The 21,080-nt window shown below is 40.4% G+C and overlaps 2 long non-coding RNA genes across 2 annotated transcripts in view; both read right to left on the bottom strand.

Annotated features, from left to right (window-relative positions):
* LOC104909928 overlaps nucleotides 1–3,020 on the bottom strand; it is a 16,312-nt gene extending 13,292 nt beyond the window's left edge. The window contains exons 1-2 of the long non-coding RNA XR_004158981.1: nucleotides 2,223–3,020; nucleotides 258–337 (exon numbers count right to left, since the gene is read on the bottom strand). This is a non-coding gene — a long non-coding RNA (uncharacterized LOC104909928). The remainder of the gene's footprint in view (nucleotides 1–257; nucleotides 338–2,222) is intronic.
* A 7,497-nt stretch (nucleotides 3,021–10,517) lies between these two features.
* LOC116216354 overlaps nucleotides 10,518–21,080 on the bottom strand; it is a 34,361-nt gene continuing 23,798 nt past the window's right edge. Inside the window, exon 2 of the long non-coding RNA XR_004158980.1 lies at nucleotides 10,518–13,007. This is a non-coding gene — a long non-coding RNA (uncharacterized LOC116216354). The remainder of the gene's footprint in view (nucleotides 13,008–21,080) is intronic.

Below are 21,080 nucleotides of genomic sequence, written 5' to 3'. Positions count from 1 at the left end.
TAATGGTGGTTCTTTGTTTCCTAGATGCACGTATATTAAAAAAATAATGTTGAAGTCTTGCACTCCACTAGGGCTGGAGTTTCTGCCCAGCACCAGTGACCCAGCAGAATGCAGCACTCCTCATACTCCTCTCACTGTCTCACACAAGCACCCAAACCATAGGAGCACCACCAAGGGCTGCTGAGGAGGGAGAGCTCATGCAGCTTGCTGTACTATGCAGCTCTGTGCTGGGAGGCAGGCAGCAGGCTGGTACCAACCAACACGTAGTAAGGCGCATCTCAGCATCATAGCAATTTCTGTGCCGACTGGGATCAGTGCAGTCACAGCATCCAGAGGTCTGCAAGAGAGTCAGAAAACAGACTTGGAGCCACATGCAATTAATTAGTCAAGCTCCTATACACAGATAGAGATCAAATCAACAGCAAGCGCCTGGGGATTTTATGCTCCTTTTCTCCTGCTTCCTTAACTACTCTGAGCATGACATTCTGCTTGTGTTGTTGGTTTGGGTTTGTTTTTGTTGTTGTTTTTCATTATTATTTTTGCTTTTTTCTTAATGAATTTCTGCTTCCCGGTAAGCAGAGATGAGGACTGTGTGGCAAGTCATTGCCTATTCACAGGAGAGAAAAGGAGGTCTCATTCAGTTAAAATAATAATAATAAAATTAAAGCCCAGCTGTGTTTCTCTACCTACATTATTTAATAAAATATTTGTTCTGAGCTGCAACCTTCAGACAAGGAAAAAAAAGCTCCTTGTTTTTCAAAGAGAGACAAAGCAGTTAAATGGTAGCTTCAATGGAGCAATGAAGTTATATTAAAGCAGAACGTCAACTGATATTCAAACTCCATCCCAGCTTTCTGTTTTGTCCTTTAAAGTGATTGCACCACAATGACACATTGAGACCGGTGGACAAAGCTAGAGTTATATATACCCTCCAGAGGCTTTGGAGGCCAAAAATCTAAGCATCACTCAGCTTCCTTCACACTGAATGTTTATTTTTGGCATGATCAGAAGCTCATTAGAATTACCAGGACCTCACTAATTACATGGGCTGAGGCTCCCGGCCAGGCTGTGGCACTGTGGCCTTGGCACCCCATGCAGCTTGCAGTGAGCCCCAGAAGCGAGGCCTTGCATCTAAACCACACAGGTTTCTGCAGCACACGGTCTGAATTGTTCCCACAGGAAGATGCTACTTCCAAGTTGTGTTACCAAGGAATATTCTCTGCCTTCTGTGTAATTGTTCAGTAACATGCATCTTGTGTATGAAATACAACAGAAATGCTGACAGGCCAGCTTTTATGGCTGCTGACACCAACTTTCTGAGCAGGGCTATGCACGTTGTGCTGACACAACCCTTCTCCAGAACAGCTGCAATCACTTGCTGCTTTGGTGAGGGAACGGGGGTGTTTCTTTTCTTTCTTTCTTTGCCTCCCATGAAGGGTTCGGAAGCACCAGGTGTGCCATAGGGCTGAGGCATCCATCAATGCTTACGCTACAGATGTGAGCGTATGAAAGGGAAAGCCATTTCCCCTTCTAGCTTCATTCTTCATTTTTCTTTCAGACGATTTAATAATCTCCCACTTGGCAGTATTTGGGTAGGATGGACAGTGCTCCAGTTAAAGCTGAATAAGGCATAATGTCTATTCTTCTAAGCTGATAAGCACTCAGGACAAGCAAAATTCCTACAGAGAGCCAGATATCAACCCCATTTACTTGAAGGTTAGTGAGCGCATTCACAGAATGCAAATGCAGCCAGAGGGTAAAGCACTGGCTTCTTGGGCTCAGCCTTTTGGGGCAGAGCTAGAGTATGAGTGTTTGAAAAGATATTCAAGTAGCCTCTCAAATTATTATTCAGCACAGATAATTAAGAGTTCATGTCTCCCTTCATCAACAAAGTGCTTAAGGACACGCTTAAAAGTGTTCTGCTGATTTTGGCCTCGGGTACTTCTCTGCAAGGAACCAAATACCTACAGCTCCCCTTGGAAAGGGAAAGTGCATTTGGACCCTGGAGGAACTGACGTGCTTTGCGAAGTCTTTTCCAAGAGCCATTACACCAGGAACCTCACTGCTTGATTTGAATACCCTATAGCAATGACTGACAAACTGTCTAGTTCAATGCAGCCGGTTTATTTGAAATTCCAGGTTTTCCTAAATTGTGAACACTCATTTTGTTGTTCCTACAGTTGCTTTAGTATAGTGCAATGTTAATCTGTCTCTCTACTCACCCTATTACTCACAGAAGGAAGGAGTCTTTCCACAGGGCAATCTTGTTCCTCAGAGTGACTCCACTTGGGTGTGAAGGCTCCAAGCACAGTACTCAGCAGCACAGTGGTTGTTTATCCTGAGCAAGGGCTCAGAGGTTCTGAAAGAGAAATTGAAAAACAAAACAAAACAAAAAAAACAGCAGAACTGCACAATACAAAATACCTGCCCAGTGCAATCCTCTCTGATGCAGACAGAAATCAACAGTCACGTTGCTTATCTGAGCTGAACACAGAAATCCTGGGCAGATGGATGGAATATTGAAGTGCCAGATAAGCCAGGACTTCTCTGTACTGCCAGCTACCAAGTCTTGCCTCTTCCTGACTCTTCATTGTAAGAATCACAAAAAGTGAAGTGATCTGCATCTCCTCAGCATATCGAATTCATTGCCTAAACATAAACATTCTGCCAGAAAAACGAACAATTCTAAATTTAATCAAAATGAAAACGCGAAATAGACTCTCCCAAAGCTCTAGCATTTAAAATTCTCTGCAGCCTTACTCAATTAAAAATTTTCCCTTTCCTGTACCAAAGGGACACGGGGTCCCAATGCTTTCCACAGAAAGCCACCTAAGATGGTCTGATATCATTTTGTCCTTTGGTGCTGCTTTTCTAACATGCCCTCAGGAATACAGTGGGGCAAAGAGAGTATTCAGAGGGTGACAAAAATAACTTGAAAAGTGCCAGCAAAATGCAAGTTGCAAACATAGCAGGCCTCTGTCAGCTGTACTGCTTGGGGCCAGAGAGCTCAAAAAAAAAAAAAAAAAGCAAACAGTAACCTTGTGCTACTGCCACGTTTGAAGACCTCACCTCTCCCCACCTCCAAAAACAGGGAACATGACAAAAAACAGGCAAAAAATAAAATAAAATAAATAAAAGGAAAGTTTCTGAAACTTACAGGCTGATTAGCAGTGAGATTGCTGTAACCAGATGCTGGCACACGAGGAGGATTTTACAAAAGAAGTCCTGTCCATTATGCAACTGTCGAAAACATCTCTGCTTCAAAAATACTTCCAAAAATAGGCCAAATGTGCTGCACTTCATGGACTAGCTAGCTGCAAAAACATTTCAAACCGCCTTAACTATGGCCTGAATCCTAAACGAACAGGGAGATTAAGCAGAATACAGCATTCACATTGATCTAAAGCAGAAAAATCACTTGTTTTTCAGCAACATGGTCCTGAATTAGAAAACAGGGCAACTTGTTCCAGCATCTCACTATCCTTGCAGTAAAGGAATTTCTTCCTGATATCTAGCCTAAATCTACCCTCTTCCAGTCTAAAACCATTTTCCCTTGTCCAATAACTACACGCCCTTATAAAAATTCATCCTCAACTTTCCTGTAGGCTCCCTTCAGGTTCCAGAAGGCTGCTATAACATTTCCCCAGAGCTTTCTTTTCTCCAGGCTGAAGAACCCCCATCTTTCAGCCTGCCCTTGTAGGAGAGGTGCTCCAGCCCTCTGATCACCTTCATGGCCCTCCTCTGGACCTGCTCCAACAGCTCCATATCCTTTTTGTGCTGGGGGCCCTAGAACTGGATGCAGAACTCCAGGTGGGGTCTCACAAGAGCAGAGGGGCAGAATCCCCTCCCTTGACCTGCTGTCATACTTCTCTTGACACAACCCAGGATATGGTCGGCCTTCTGGGCTGCACGTGCACACTGCCAGCTCACCTTGAAGCTTTCAACCGACACTCCCAAATCCTTCTCAGGGCTGCTCTCAAGCTGTTCTCCACCCAACCTGTATCTGTGCTTGGGATTGCAGAAAGATTTAGCTGTTACTACTATATCATTATCTCCTATCATTTTCAGTTTTACCTGGAGGCAGTGTACTGCACTGGAACCAAAGGACACACCCTGCACTGACACAAGGCCACAGGGCAGGCAGAAGGGGTGGCATGAGGTGCTAGACCACAAGTACTCCCTCTGATGGGCCCTGCAGAAAACTGAAGAAAACAACTGATTTCTTTTAATTCTCTGGGTGAGGATCTTAGATTGCTTTCTCTGGACAGAGTACCGAAGTAGAAAAGCAAACTTTTGCTGTACCAGAACGGCGACAGCACCAAAGTCTTTTTGCACAGGCACTGTAGGGACTCCTCTCTGAGGGAGCCGCAGATACAAGCTCCTCCTGCTCTTCCTGTCGGAGAATGTTTTCTTCATTTCCCAAGCCTTCTCTCTACTCAAGCCATTCTCAGATTGCTTCTGATAAGTCTTTCCATGGGCCTGTTTCTAGAAGTGGCTGTCTGGACACCCACATCCTTCACCCTATTCTTTTGTGTCATTGAGTATCACGGCTACTGTCTTGGCTTCAGCTGGCTGACTTTTCATCCACACTGTCTGATATCATACTACATTTTGACTTTAGGATAAATACAGTGTTGGTAACACACTAATGTTTTAGTTGTTGCTGTATGGAGCCAAGGACATCTCAGGTTCTCATACTGTCCTGCCAGCAAGGGAGGCTGCAGGGCTTTGGGATACAAGGAGCTGGAAGGGGACAGAGGCAGAAGAGCTGACCTAAACTGGCCAAAGGAAAATTTCATACTTTGTGACACTGTGGAGAGAGGAGTTGGCCAGGGGAGCCAGACGCTGCTCAGGTCATCAGTCAACAATTGTACAGTGCATCACTTATTTTAGAAATATATGTTATTATCATTACTATTTTCCTTTTCTCTTCCTTTTTGGTCTTACTAAGTATATACATATATTTTAATCTGAACACAAGTAAGCGCATACCTGTGTAGTGCTCAGCTGTTGGCAGGTTTCAGCCACCACAGCTACAAAACCCAAAGCATGGAACATCAGCTGAGTTGGTACTCAACTCCTCCCAGTGGGATCAGACAAGCTCCTCAGAGCAGGAGCTGCAGAGCAATGTCAGTACACAACCACAGATCAGGGCAGCCCTGGCTGTTGAATGTTGATCTCCATAGGACTGCCAGCTCAGCTGGGATTAAGTTGGTTCCTTCAGCTTTCTGAAAAAAATTCTCCTCTACTTTCTACTTTCCTACTTTCTACTCTCCTTTGCACTTCCCCTCTTCTCCACCACATCCTTTTGCAACAAAAAAAAAAAAGAAAAAAGAAAAAAGCATCCCAAGCATAACTGGATGCTTCTACTTCAGAAATGAGAGACTCAGATGATTTAGTTTAGTTTCAAGAAGGCTGTATGTCAAGGTCTTCCAAGTATAACACTATTGTCTTGTCTATGAACAAGCAGTGGAGCGAAGTCTGTCAGAATAAAAGGATACACGAAGTTAGATATGTGCTGCCCATCTTATAGGTTGGTTGTTGTCTTTTTTTTTCCTCGTTTGTTTAAAGATATCAAGATCTCCAGAACTGCTTGCCTTGTGGAAGCAGGTAGAAGAGACATATACCTCAGCCTCCTAAGTCCCTCCTAAGTTCCTGAACCTGTGCTGCAGACTCACCTCCACTGTCCATGGGCAAATCCCAGTCTGGATCCAACCGCAGTTCTTAACAGCTCATTCAAGTAGAGAACATTTCCACAAAAAGGACTTGATTTTCAGTAAAATGTCAAGTACTTGTCTATGCCTAAAATCTGTATGTTACTATTAAAACTGGCTGTAAACTTGATTTTGGATTTTTTATTGTATTTTAAATGATTTTTGGAAAACTCTTGTTCTATTTGAGCATGTTTCCCAGAATGAGGTCATATATAGGTTAAGTCCTAGAAAACAATTAACAAAAAAGTCAATGGTTCTGCCTGAAATAAAATAAAGCTTTCTTCCCCTGCACATATCTTTTGGTGTCTTGGTCCAAATTCAGACATTAAAAACCACCCTAGAAAGCTAAGGCAGATGACCTCACCCTGCTGGTTATGGCCACATACATTCACCTTTCTTTCAGGATAATTTGAGGTGGATCAGACTTGTGGAGGTCCTTAGAAGTTCAGGAAGGAATGCAGCGGGAGGGAAGCACTTGAAGGACACACAAGTCCAGCCCTAACACCAAGCCTACCAGAATATGTTCTCTGAGGTTTACAAAGAGCAAAAATCTGTGACTCAAAAGTTAAATGACAGACTGCAACCTGAAGTGCAAGCAATGTATTTGGGATATTTTCAGACATTGTTCCAACCTAAAAATGTACTCAAAAAATCTAAATGCAGGTATATATATTTTAAAGCCCTAACTAATACACTTCATTTCCCATGTCAGCATTTCCACAAATGCGTTCTATTCTATGTATCCAAACCATTAGATTTGTCCCTTAAAGGCTTTAAATCAGCTCCAGTCTCTGAGCTGGACCAACTTATTTTTTTTTTTTTCACTGTCAAGAATCTGAAGTTTCTTTTCTGGCTGCCAGTAATTACTCCGTTCCGGTACACAAAGATGTAAATCCTTGCTGTTCTCCATTCAGATTTGTCTTTAAAAATTCTTTACGGACTTCAGTGGAAAACTTACAATTCAGTTTGTATCCGGAGTTTCCTGGACTGGTAGTTCAAACATCAGCTTCAATTTGTCTTTAATATTCCTCACTTCTAATCCTTTTCCTCCCCGACTTGGAAGAGCTCAACAGCTCACAGAAAAACCTTACTATATACTTTCCATTCATTTTCTTTTGTCCTCGGAGTTTAGCTTTGCTGTGCTCCCTTCCTACCACAATACAGGGCCAGGCTGCAGTTAGTTCCCATAGCTCTAACAGCTCTGAGCTGGAGAACAACAAAGCCTGAGGAGCATTTAAACTAACAGGCACACAGCTCTGCAGGAAAGACAAACATTGGGTAAACCAGAGGTAAGAACAATTGTCAGAAAGCTTGCCACTGGACAGAGCAGAAAAGAGATTTGCATCAGCAATAGGGTTCAGCTCCCACCAAGTAGCCTCAGTTTGGATACCTGCCAAGACTTTCAGATAGTTCTTGCTGAAGTTTGCACACTATCACAAGATAAGGCTGATGTTTAAACAGCAAAGCAAGAGCTGAGCACCCCTCAGGAAAGCCATTTTCTGGGGCCGGGGAACACTATAACGGGAATCAGAAGGGCCACGGTCCCTAGAAGTCAGCTTGACAGGATTCTGGACACAAACACGGCGAGCATGAGCACAAACAGTTCAGACTGTTTGTCAAGGAGCAGACAGGCCTGGTCACCCCTGCTTTCACAGACCTGTGCCCTGTGACCCACAGCTGCTCTGAGTGACAACGGAGACAACTGCTTTTGTCACATCTAATTTCAACGGCTGCACGCTACATGCAATTACCCCAAGGTGATAAAACCTTCTGTTTCCATTTAGATTTGATCTGCCCTTCTACGCAATCTGCACATAGAGCATATTGGAGCATTTCATCAATTGCATGAATTGAAACTGCGAAATCTTAATTAGAAGCTCCATTAACGTCAAAGCAGTAAGTATGGAAAGCACCAAGGAGGAGGAAAATCTATCACTGTGTGCATTTCACCTGTATTGCATCAGCTAAGCATGAGATTATGGCGTTTCAACATCCCCAGCAAAAATATCTGCAAGCTGGACAAGTTGCACAAAGCTCAACTGTTCATGGAGTTTATAGTTACACTGAGGCATCTAAAGAACAGGAATTTTGCAGATCCTTATTTCATTTATCTATATCAACACCACTGCCCCACTGGTGCAGAGTTGTTTTAGCAGCATTTCTTCAGTGGTGCTTTAGGATACTGAGAAACAACTTGAGGAAGGCCTCAGACGACATAAAATCCAGAAGTCCTCAGCTGGTAATTGTGCTGAGTTTAGTCCTGCTGACCTCAATAATGCAGCAGGGTGGCCTGAACCCTACCCCAGTCTAAGAGCATGCCTGGGGTATCAGCAAGTGGGGTGAGGCTAGCTTGGAGCTGACATCTATGCTGCAGTTGATGGGGCACAGCCCCAGTAACCTAGGTATGACAAACTCAGCTGCCCTGTATGTACACACTCAGAACTATCACTAGAAGAGGAGCTGCATGCCAACATAGACCTGGTGAGAGGTCAACATGGCAGCAGCACAAGGAGCCTTTAGCAACCCATATGATAACCCTGTGTCAGGTCCTTTGCTTTTTCCCCAGTAATACAATCAAGCACTGCATTCTCTCTAGACCACAGTGAAAGGCTGGAACATAACAAGACAAACTAGGACACGACGATACAATTTTAGGCAAGATGTTTCAGCACAAAAAGATTTCTGTTTCTTTGTTTACCATACCCACCTTGTGAGAAAGCATCATTATCTTTCACAAAAGAGAAAAATGAAGTGCAAAGGTTCTCTCCAAAGCCAGGATCAAAGTCCCTCGCTCTGCCGTATTATTTCAGCACCTCAAGAACAGGATGGAGGCAGCAACAAGGACTTCCTATTAACTGCAGCAGGAACAGAACTATTTCCTCCTGCGGAGGGGAGTTAAGTGTTGCAAAAGTAAGGCTAAGGCAACACAGCCTCACTCTACTCTCCCACTTGGAGAATTAGATAAGATGCAATTAGCCATCATAACACACTATTTAAAATAAGTGAGCCCTAAGCTTCTCTTCTGAGACACTTCATAGCCATAGACTGCAGTGATTAGTTTAACAGTGCTCGTTACATCAAGTGATTGCTATAAAAGCTTATTTCCATTTAATTCACACTAACATCCTCAAAACGAAAGCAAAATAAGGGAACAAAAGCCTAACTGTAGTTGAGTGGGTCTTGGATAGAGCCCAAAGCTGACAAGAATCAAAGTTCCACACAAGAATAAAAGAAGCTTCAGCATTCTGTTAAGTAAAGTGCTTTTTTAAGAGGAAAAAAGTGTCCAGAAAGGTGTACAAAAGAGGAAACCTAAGTTTGAAGAAAGCATTAACTGAAGCCAAGGTGTTTGGTCTGTTTTTGAAGTTAACTAAGTTGATCTCTCTTAAGCTTTAATTGGAATGCTTTAACACATCATAAACATATTATAATGTTACACCTGTTTACCTTTTGTAGACGGAGAGTTGCTTCTATATATTTATCTCCATCACAGCACAGAGAATATTCAAGTCTAGAATCCACTAATTTCAGGGGCAGTTATAACTGAAGCCCACATAATGCCTTATTCTTCCACTCTTTCATTCAAAGCGATTTTCTTTCTTTGATTTTAGAATAGAGGTCTTCAAAGTACAATAGCTTGTCACGGACCTCTCAATTCTCACACACTGAATTAGAGTCCTTGACAGTCAAATTTACTGCATAAAAGAAATCCTCAGCTTTCGTATAAGCATCAAGGACAATTGCTGCTCTTTCGCTGTATTATCAAGAAATCGTTTGCACTGAAAATGAGCACGATATTATTCGTCCCCACCTCCTTCCTCCCCTCCCCCTTTGTATGACAAGTAACCCACATCTCTTCCTCTTTCTCCTTCACCTCCTTTTTCCCCCATTGACAGCTCTCTGAAACTCCTAATGCAATGTTTCTCTAATATTTCACTCGTAAAACTCAAGGTCAGGCTATAACCTTCAAACAAGAGACAGCTTTGCCCAAGGACTCCCAAGCACTTTCTTCCCACAGTCACTCCCTACACTACCAAAACTGGATATTAGGCAATTAGATATTAGGCTACATAATCAAAAATGTAGCCTAGAAGAAAAATATATGCTTCATGTGTGTTAAATTTGGGTACTGCAATTTTCACCCTCTACACTCTAATGTTTAGCAGTAACGAAATAGGGTAATAAGTAAGATCTCTTCTTCCCCATTTAAAAGTCAATCGACCAATCTAAGGAACATGTTGAGCTTAGCATGCAAGAATGATATCGTCCTGAGCAGTGCCAAGAATCACACAGAGCAAGTCACTTTTGAATCTTGGCAGAACACTGATTAAGAAAAAAACAAAACAAAACAGCAAAAGGCCCATGTCTCCAATCACAGATTTCCCACAGACAATTTGCTGTGGTAGCTCTCCAGATTACCTCTCTAAGGACCCAATCCAAAACTCATTACTGGCAATAGAGTTTTGAAAAAGCCATGTATGTTCTTTCACAATAGGAAAGTTCTATATTTAGTTGATTGGAAAGAATCTTAAACTCCTTGAAATCTGAGTTTCGTGCTAGAAAAGAATATTTAGCTTGCCTTTGGCTTGGCAAGTGGTACCTGTGGAGAAAAAAAAACAAAACAAAACAAAACATGATCTACAAATAATGCAATTTACACAATGCTTTGTCTGGTGCAAATATATCCAAGGATACCTTTACAATTAAAGATCTGGAGGCAGCAAAATTACTGGTAGCTCCTCATTACCAACACAATTTGTTTATTACACTTTATAAACAAATCTTTCAAAGACACAGAAGCATAAATAGCTCTCAAGAAATCAAAAGCTTTAATCATGATAATTTAATCTTAATTTATTTCAGCACTATGCTGGCAATTACTTTCAAACAGCATCAATAGAACAATCTACTGCCAAATACAAAAACATGCAAAATCCTTTATTTTCACCTGCTTACTGCATTAGCATTTGATGGTCTTATTTACAGTAAAAGCCGTTCTGGCCCTTTAGAAAGGTGGACATGTTTGAAGGTATTAGCATTTTGGCCACAGCATCACAATAGCGCAGTAAGCTATTAACTCATCTGGTCCAGATAAAAGCTGGTTTGCTTGTTCAATTTTCAGCTGAGTCAAGCCACTGAACTAAGCTCACTGTTTAAACAAACATTAATACCAGCACAAGCGAAGCCACAGGAAAGAATGGCCAAGGAAAAATGTATGAGAAAAGCTTCAACAGTCCCACCTTACACAGATAAAATCAAAGATGGAATTTCACCATTAGACAACAAGTAGATAATGCTAAACATAGTTTTTTCTATTTGACAGAAAATAACAGTTCCTGGCCTAAAGTAAATTTAAATTAAAAATAAAAAGCAGTAAACACATTAAAGCTGATGGCTCCTTTCAAGAAACTAACTGATCTCAACAGCACAGCCTACAATCAGAATTACTGATTACGATGGAGGATATAATTCTGTGCTCCATCACTCTTGGAGATCTCTCTCTGTCAAGGGAACCATGTCTGTTAGGAAATGCTACCCTCTATCGTTTCACTAGTCTGAACAGCTCATGTCTCCACAAAACCGTATTTTAATAAGACTAACCTCACTTCTAGTATCACTATAAATATCAAGAGTCAAAATCTCAAAACCTGAAGAACTGCTGTTTATGTATAGTCAGACATCATCTCATCATCTTAAATCCTGTCTGTAGTACTTTGCTGGACCCCAGGACTTTTTTCCCCCCTCCATTTCCTTTTCCTAAATAATTACCACTTCAAAACATGGATTTTTCCCCCCTTTTTTCTTTAGAGATCTGCCTGTTCGAATTCCTTTTTTTTTTTAACCACTTTGTAGAAGTACTATTTCAAAACCTTACAAGATCTACCATTTTGCTGTTCTCTCTACACTTCCATCCCTTCCCAAATTATTTAAAATCTTTAGGACATCTCATATCAGAGCTTTTTCTTTAAATACCTTTACTAAAAATCTAAAGCAGCAGATATTTAAATATGACAGTAGAGCACAAAAGGTTATCTTTGAATTTAACTGCATTATGAAAAACTTCTTCAAAAGCACAAAAGATGGCCCCCTCCAATAAATTTAAAAAAGAAAGTGCACGAATAATTGCATTTCTGTCAACATCACTGCTTAAGAATAGCTGTAAAAGTATGAGGCTATAGACCACGCCAGTAGGATTTCAGATTTAAAATGCAAGAAAAAAATTATTCTACATTTAAAATGAGAAGTCCTACTTAATTAATGGGAAATAGAAAGAAACAAGAGAAGAAAGAAAGATTGCCAAGAAAAGTACAAAGAATAATTCAGTCCGGATGGCAAGCAGCACAGAAGAACCAGTATAAAACCCAAGCTAGACACTTTTGCATCTTTAATTAAGTTTATTTCTAAACACAGCTGATTGGGGTTGATATCTCAATTTCTTCAAATAGGAACAGAAACCTGAAGTCCCCTAGAACTCTTTTTTTGCCTTCAGTCATCTGTTTCTATTCCTTCTAGGTGGGAAAACAAATTGAGTGAAAACAAGACCCAAACATTTAAGGAAGACTTTAACAAAATACACCATTGATGTGTGAACCTGAAAACATGCACACTAACTTATGAAAAAACAGTAAAATAGGTCTGCTTTACCCAGTATTTAAAGACGAAGGGCTTGTTCTGTGTTACTGCTATCATTTATGTTTCCATCAAGCCAGGACTGCAGGTAAGTATATTGTAAAGAAGGCCCTTTTTTAAATTATTATGAGTTCAAGCCTTAGTCAGAACGCAAGAGCCTGATGGCATGATTTGATGCTATTTGTTTACTGACACCAAACGTAAAATAAGAAATACAGGCTGTCAGAAATACAATGAACACAGAGCTCACAACGTTCCACCCTCACCCTCCAGATGATTTCCAAGGCAGGGAGAGTAAACAGCCTTCTCCCAGCTTTCTTAGTTTCCACAGCTGAGAGTGTAGGATGTTTACAGTACCTGTCACTCAGAGCTCTTGAAAGCAGACCAAATGTCAGCAGACCTTGTACAGACTTCATCACTGACTGCAGGAAACGTACAGACTTAAGTGAAAGGAGGAAGAAACCCATACAGCCATGACTCTTTTGTACCATATGAATCCCAAACAAAATTAAGTCCTTTGTGCACATGTTGAGAGGCAAAAGATAAGTTCACGATAAAGCTGAGCTTCAGCATTTCCCAAGGACAGCCACTCTTATTGACACAACTGTAGTTCAAGTCTTCCTCCTGGTTCACTCCAGAGTGCTTCTGTATCTCCTGAAGTTGTTTCTGCAGAAGAGAGAATTCATCATTTTAATGAGTGCACATAAATACACACTAATTAAAAAAAATAGTCAGGTAGAAAAGGCTTCATTTATATTCCACAAGTAAAAGCCATCATGTAATTTTCCCAAAGCTTTTAATGCTATTTAAGAGCAAATCCTACAGTGCTGGCTTCGAGGAACACGTACAATATCTGTCACATTTTAAGTTATTAGAGGAATCTTTGGATACTGTGAGGAAAAAGATACATTTAAAGAGTAGGCTTGATAAACTTAGGACTCTAGTTATACAGCAACAGATGATTATCACAGTAGTCTAATTGTGTTTGAAATGATAGACTTCTCTCCAAAACTTACCAAATATTCACAGTTTCCTCAGATATATTACCTCTAAAGGACAGAAAATTGAGGAAAAAACCAATAAAATACCAAGATAATCTAATCAGACACATGGACATAGCTAAAAGGTTTGCTCATGTACAACAGCCATAATCCTCAGGAGTAAAAATTCCACTGAAAAAAGTTTTGGTAGCTTTGAGATGAGATTATTAATAGTTTTGTACTTAAAAAAAAATGCGTGCACAGGTGCTTTTACACAAGTAATTGAAGACCTGAATCACAGCAACCTGTGTTAAGAAAAGTTCATTTGCTATTGAAAAGGCAGAGAAGCTTTATGCGTGCTTTACCCACAGGAGGTTGCCCCAACACCAGTACTGTTCTCATTAAACCCTTTCTTTTATAGCCCAATATATTGGACACGTCTGAAGAAAGCTTAACTTTGGTCTCAACATCTGTTTTGTTCAGTTGGGCTGACCTTACTGTTCATGCACAGTAACAATTTCTCCTCTACCACTTCAGGAAATCAAGGCACGTAGCTACAAGCCCAGTTCTTGCAGTCACAGACCTTCCCCCCCCACTGGTTTTGGTCAAGAGAAAGAACTACAGCAGCAGGATAAAAGAAAAGAAGGACAACATAATTGCATGCCCTGGTTTTTAATACACAGGGAGGTCCGCAGACGCACAGGAACCTGAAAAGTTGAAATAAATTTGAAGGTACGGATCACCTCTGGTCTGCTACAAAGTTATGGAAACTGCAAGGGCAAAGAAGGCTGAAGCTTTCTGACCAGGGAATTTGGGGAATTTCAAGAATTAAAAAGGTCTCCTCAAGCTTTATCAAGTCATCAAGTCCATGATGAATAAATGTATTCTCTGGTCGACAGCTAAATAACCCACACAAGTTCTACACTCAGAAGATGCTGCTTTCCCTAAAAACTCCACTCAACATTTTAAGTGCTGAGCGGGGCCTGCCCATACATTTCTTACTCAAGATTTTCCAGTTTAAGTACGATATACAAGAGGAACTCCAACCTTTGGTGAGAGAGGATGAAAAAATAATACTGTTTTGGTTTCTGTCTGAAATTTCTACAATGCTCTCATCCTTTGCAGCCAGGCATCTGATATTTCTATTGTTAACAGATCCTTTAAGGGCCATGATGCAGTTTTTATTTATATGTTACTCAAGTGATGAACTTCTACTTACTAGTGTTTTCTTTTCCCTGTACAATTCAAAATCCGGAGCTTAAAAATCAGACAACTTTGAAAATATTAACCTGTGTTACAACCAAAACAAAACATTTTTCAAACTTTAACGAACTGAAAATTCAAGGAAATGTAAAAGAAATCTCTCCCAGTCATCTACTGTGTCCCTAAGGCCACCCGAACATACACAATCCTGTTGTCCGTGTTTCACATTTGCTAAAGAATTCATAGTGGATAAAAACTGCTTTTTTTTTTCCCCCTACAGCAATGAATTTTGTTTTCAAAACATGCCTGTGTAGCTGTTAGCCTCATATCTGAGAAAATTTGTGACAGCCAGCTCAATAGCTGGGAACACACTGGCAGCACACAATGAAAATTTATCAAGGCAGACGATACAGCGGCAACGAAATAGATAGATGAAGGAAAAATAACCATGAAATTCAGAACAAGAAACATCAGAATAAAAACCAAGGAATGTATTATTGTTCCATGCTCTTATGGAATTCCACGACGCTTTCTGAGGCTTAACAACATGTTCTTCTTGAACTTCTGATTAAAATGAATGATACAAGTGACTTAGGACTTTAGTCAGTTTTGCATACGCATTTCAGATACACTGCCCACCAAATATGCTTAACTTGAAACAAGTGAAGGAAAGCTTTTAACAAGAACTGCATTTACACTCAACACATTGCAGTGCTACTCTGAAAGGCTTATATTCAAAATAAGCAATAGAAGAACATGACAGCAATTAAATGCTTACAGTAAGCGCAGGCTCAGTATTTCTGCAGTTCCCCTATTGATTGCTTCTCGCTTCCAAGTCATTTCAGGTATCTATGTTATTTTAATCACTACTAATGAAGTCTGAATAATGCTTCTAAAGTAAGAGAGCTGGGGAAGGGCAGCGAGTACATCACATCCCTTTGCCAAAGGGGTAGAAGCCTACTACATATAACGCATAGTTCCTCATCCGTGTCTAGATATTCAGATAGCAGCAAAGAAAACCAGCTTTCATTGCAATGTATGGCCTTCTATAGGTCTCTGAGAAGGAATAAAACTGGCAATTTGCCAGCAAGTCCTGCACAAAGCTGTGCTGGAATTGAGCAGCTATGGGAGCTAAGGGAAGGCACTACCACTACAGTCAGCCACATGGATGACTGTTGGCTCAGCAAAGCTATCACAACACTAAGAACCAATTGCTGCAGGGCCTTCTCTCTTCCCCAGATCTTGAAGAGGCAAGAGGTTCAAGGCAACCCTTGATATTCTAGGACTGTAAAAGGTAATACAGAGTTACAACTGAAGCAGCTGCTAGAATGTAGTGTAGCAAAACAAAACAAAAACAACAACAAGAACAAAAACAACAACAACAACAAAAACCCAAACAACAATCCCCAAAACAAACGAGGAATGTACTGCTATCACTTGGAAGTTATCCTGAGCTACACACTACAGGCTGCACTATGAAGAAATTATTGTCCACACATTTTGATTTCCCCAGTAAAGCACAAAAGGGAAGATCTGAAAAGCAAATCTATTCTATTTCCTCTTTATTAAGTTAAACATTTAATCGCTTGCAATAAGAATGATCTGGGGGCCAACACACATGAATTACTCACCGTCCACTTCACAGAATACCTGTTATAGTCAAGTACCATCACCTGACTATATAACCCAACAGCAGATGATGTGGAAAAAAAAAAAAAGAACTATGATCCTCAGTTTGTAGAGGGAGAAAGATTTTCTTTTTGTACAGTATAACACTTTTACAGCCTATCAAATGAGTTGACATCTTTCCACGAGCCTGTAATCACTGAAATGGGGAAGAGTCAATGAACATTAGAGACACAATAGCTCTCTCGTAGCTTATTTCACAAACGAAAGCTCAAATTAGTGCCCAAAATCATTCTCAAAATTCATCTGTAATGCACACAGAGAAAGCTTAATTGACTATATCATACAAAGAAGCGCATTTGAAGAGCAAAATTCTTGTGCTGTATTCCCATCCTGAATATGGAGAGCATATAAAGCAGCAGTCCCAAGGGAAAGCTTCAAGGTATTTAAAAATCCTTCCTCTTTTCGGTTCTGCTAACTCAAATTTGTTGCTTTCTTCATAAACAGACAAATACACACTTGGTATTTTTATTCAATAGCTTCAAGATCACCTCAACGAGTTCTTGTTTTTCCCCTGTTCAAAGCATTTTCCATTACATTTTGGAACTGTGCACTTAGATACCTGAAGAGCTCAGTATTTCAACTCACTGAAATAATAATAAAAAAGCAGCCTGTAAATAGGTAATTGCCCCATCTCTGAATAAAAGTTTCAAATACAACTTTAAGATACAAACTGCCAGCAGATGTCAGTACAACCTAGAGAATTGCTCAACACCAATTTAATACAGATATTTACTCAAAACCCCAACCGTTAGGGTCCATGCTTTTACCCAGGAAGTTCAACAAAAAAGCAAATCTCACACAGAGAAACAGCCCCTGGGGCTTGCCATATAGGCTTACCTGCACGTTCTCGAGACAGACAAAAACCGAAATAGAAAGCTGTAAGGACAGTTGCAGGACATCAAGAAGCAGCTCTATATTCAGCTCCCTCTAATTAAGGTTCCATCCCCTCCTCCCTCACTCTCCTCACACACCATGGTCACAGCATGCATCTCCGCCCCCCACCTTTCCAATTCAGTCTGTTCCCAAATAGCTTGTCTTCTGAGATGCTGCTGCTACAGGTTGGTGAATATTTAGCAACAAGGTTGCTAAGCTAAATAAAGCTGTTCTGTGAATCAAGCATTATCAGGAGTGTCCTTGAGCTACAGCAGAAGCTCCCTCTGCCTTCCCTGTTGACAAGAGTTGTAAGGAAAGTGCTCCTAAATGCATCTGGTTGAGATGGCTTTAGTCAGAAATTTCCACTAGCACAGTTTACCTCATTTCTTCATGCAAATAAGTACCAAAGTTTAAATTTCTTGCTGATTTCAGCAAGATAGACATGTCAGAGAAACATTTTTAGCTGCACTATGTCCAAACACGATTACACACTTTGCTATTGATGCCAACTAGGAAAGTTTCACATGCTTCTTGCACAAAGGGCGGGACGTGTTCCAAATCATTATTGCAAAGACTGAAAACAATTAAAAAAAAGAAAAATCAGCCATCCCAAACATGTAAAATTATCTAGTCTTAGTAAGAATTAGCAGCTTTGCTAGTTATAGACTGAACCTTCTGTCACACTAAAATTAGTAAGTTTTACTCTAAAGGAAAAACATTTACAAAGAGAACAGCAGAACTCATAGGAACCAAGAGAAGAAAACTGTCAAATGATAAAGAAATCTAAACAAGGCCATTTTTGCTCAACACAGAACTATTGGATGTTGGTGAGATCTTTGATTTATTGGTATTTTGTAAGAAATAAGCTGGAATTTTACATTAGAGCAAATTAGTGTCCAATTTATTTCTTAGGAATAATGTAAGGAACAGGGTTCATATTTTTAATAGTCTTATTGCACCACCTTACAAAAACATCTTGATTTTTCTTACCAAATGCAATCAACTCAGTACACATAAGAGGCAGTCCACTGTAAAAGACTTTGAAAAAAATTAAAGAAAACTACGTCAGAAAAAAGAAGCCCACAGACTATGAACACTTTAGACTGATGGCCAGGATGAGTGTTTAGTCAAAAATCTGTCATGTTTTAACATGGCTCTCAGGTTTCAAATTCAAGTTTTAAGTCTATCTTCCTCCTTTCCTTTGTATGACTTCATAAACTGAACGAAGCTGTAAGAGCTGCAGAAACACAGATACAGCAAGGCTGTTTTGGAAGCAATTTTCTTAATATAGATGCTGTGCAATTTAGACATCAATAAGGAAAGGAGGAATAAAATTCAGAGGCAGATAGCATCCTGAAAGATTTACCTCATAATTCTTTGGGAAGGTGAAGGGCTTGTCTAGAAGTGGAGTGGCAAATGAATTTGAAGTAAATCGGTTCAAAGAAAGCTCCCAAATCATATGACATAGTATCAAAACTAGGTTTGAAGATATCAAAACTAGGTTTGAAGAAAGAACACCTCTATTCTCATGCCTAAAACTAAGCTTTGGAACCTCGCCCTGCTTAAGATGAGCTCTGTAGTCACAGAGGTTTCTCTCTGAGGAGTCTGATCACAAACTCAAGAAGGGAAGCAAGTTCTGTTACAAACCTGACTAAATGCTTAATTAAACATAAAACCTACAAGCAAGTTTCACCTTGCTTTTGAGTTTCATCAGCAAACCTTTGCACAATTCCTATTTTGTTCCATAAAACTGCAAGCCTTTGTCAGGTTAAAACAAGAGGTAATTTACGTACACTCTCTAAACTGGAATATTTAATTTTCTAGTCTTGGCTCTAACTGTAACAAAGACCCTCCAGGCTCATAGTTTCTCTGTGTTAACCTCTCTCCCTCAAATTCTCTACATGTAAACACTTGTTCTTCTTTAAGTCATCCCCCCCACATCCACCATTAAATAAAAACGTGCAAAGAACACCCCCAAAAGCATTGGTGCTGCTTGCCCATTCAGCGTTCAAAATGCCCAGATGACGAAAGCTGTTGCAGACACACAAATATTGAGAGCACTGCCAGCACAAAGAGCACATGACCCAACAGTCAGCCTGCACACTGTGCCAGGAAACAGAATAGCTGGCCCTCATCCCTCAAAGGTCTCACATCTCTACAGATCAAAGTTTTACGATAGTAAAAAGGATTTTCAGCTTGTGCAGCAACAAAATTTGGATGGAAAGGAACTTACAGGCTATTTATACAGCTTTTAAGAAATTAAGTTGCACTATTAAATTTTATCTTTAAAGTAGAAGTTCCCCTTTGAGCAAAGGTGTCTTTCTCTAGACTACCTAAACTATGCTCAGCTAGCCTCTAACATTTCCCTCCACCCACAAGGCAGCCAGCTCTGCTATTGAATAAACTGCAGCAAATGGCATTCAATCTGTGAGGCTTTGAGACAGGCTGGCCTTTCAGTAGTGACAAGGCACTATTTGCATGACAGAGCAGATGGAGTATGATGGATGCATTTTTTTCCTCTACTGAAAAAAGTTCTAGATAAAGATGCTTTTGAGAAAGGGATATTGCCAATGTGAAATTTTGCCATTTTTATGTGGTTGAGTAGATTCACAAAACCCAGAAGCGAGGTTTAGCACAAGGCTTGAAAAACACCAGTTGGGCAAGAAAATGACCCCACAAATGATGCTAATAAGTGCAAGAGCTGGAAAAAAAAAAACAAAAACACCACAGTGAACATTTCCTATTATTAACAGTTATGGTAACCACGTAAAACCAATTTTTTTGTTTATTTCTTATTACATCCCTTTTTGAAGAATTCACAAGCAAGTTTTATGGGAAAGTATGCAGTTGTCATTAGCTGAGTTTTCACACATTAACTATTTTTCCCCGCCTTAAATACTTTGGTCTCCTCACCTCTTCATTCACTTCCCAGATTGGCATTTTACCTCTAAGCACAGTAGTTGCATCTAGTTCCACTCTTCCACTTCCATCATAAACCTTCAGGTTAGTTAACAGGGTTCTTGCTAAAGTCTGACAATATCGGCATTGTTCCAACCCATGCATTTTGAGTTCAGTCACCCCTTGTGACGACGTAGACAGAGCTCTGTTTTTTTTTTTTAATTATTATTTTTTTCCCTACCAGAAGATCTTCCATTGATTTTTAATGTGGAAATCCTTTACCAGTCTCTGGGTAACATACTTTGCCATCAAAAACAATTTGATTGCCACTGTTGTTGAATACAAAAACTGCCTCTACTCCATACCCACACCCTTCTGTACACAGGAATTTCTTACAGAAAAAAATCTCTTCATTGCTGCTCGAGAAAAATAGGCCTACCAACTTAAGCTTGCAGCTCCACAGTTGCAGCCAGCCATCCAGTTCCAGCAAATGCCTTATGCATAAGAACTAAATGGCAGCCTTCTCAACTGCTCCTTGTATCTTTTTCATCCAGAGTCTCTTCCAAATTTCACTTTACCACAATATTCACTAAATTAAGGAAAAACAAAGCCTTGCTGTGGCTAACACATTCTGAGAGCTTCTGCCAGAAAAAAAAAAACAGCCTGAGAAGTCAATCCTTTATATGCCTTTATAGTTCTACCCTCTTAGTTCAATCAAACAGCAGCTACTGCCATAGTCTGGGCTGATCAAGGCCAACACTCACCTTTCCACAACCTTATTAATTATTCTTCTCTACCTCCAGTTATCACACAGTGTCAGCCTCTACCACATTTCAGGGGCCTCCGAAAGCTGGTCAGCTCTTCCAAGCTCAGGATCGGTGCGTCCCTGTTAGCAAGAAATCAGGAAAAGGTGGCAGGAGACCTGTGTGGATGAGCAAGGAGCTCATGCGCAAGCTCAAAGGAAAGAAGAAGGTCCATGAAATGTGGAAAAAGGGTCTGACCACTTGGGAAGAATATAGCAATGTAGTCAGGGCCTGCGGGGATGGCAACGGAGGAAGGCTAAAGCCCGCCTGGAATTGAATCTGGCTAAAGTGAA

Source organism: Meleagris gallopavo, chromosome 2 (assembly GCF_000146605.3).
Source record: "Meleagris gallopavo isolate NT-WF06-2002-E0010 breed Aviagen turkey brand Nicholas breeding stock chromosome 2, Turkey_5.1, whole genome shotgun sequence".
NCBI lineage: Eukaryota > Metazoa > Chordata > Aves > Galliformes > Phasianidae > Meleagris > Meleagris gallopavo.
This window is presented reverse-complemented; position numbering and strand designations above follow the sequence as displayed.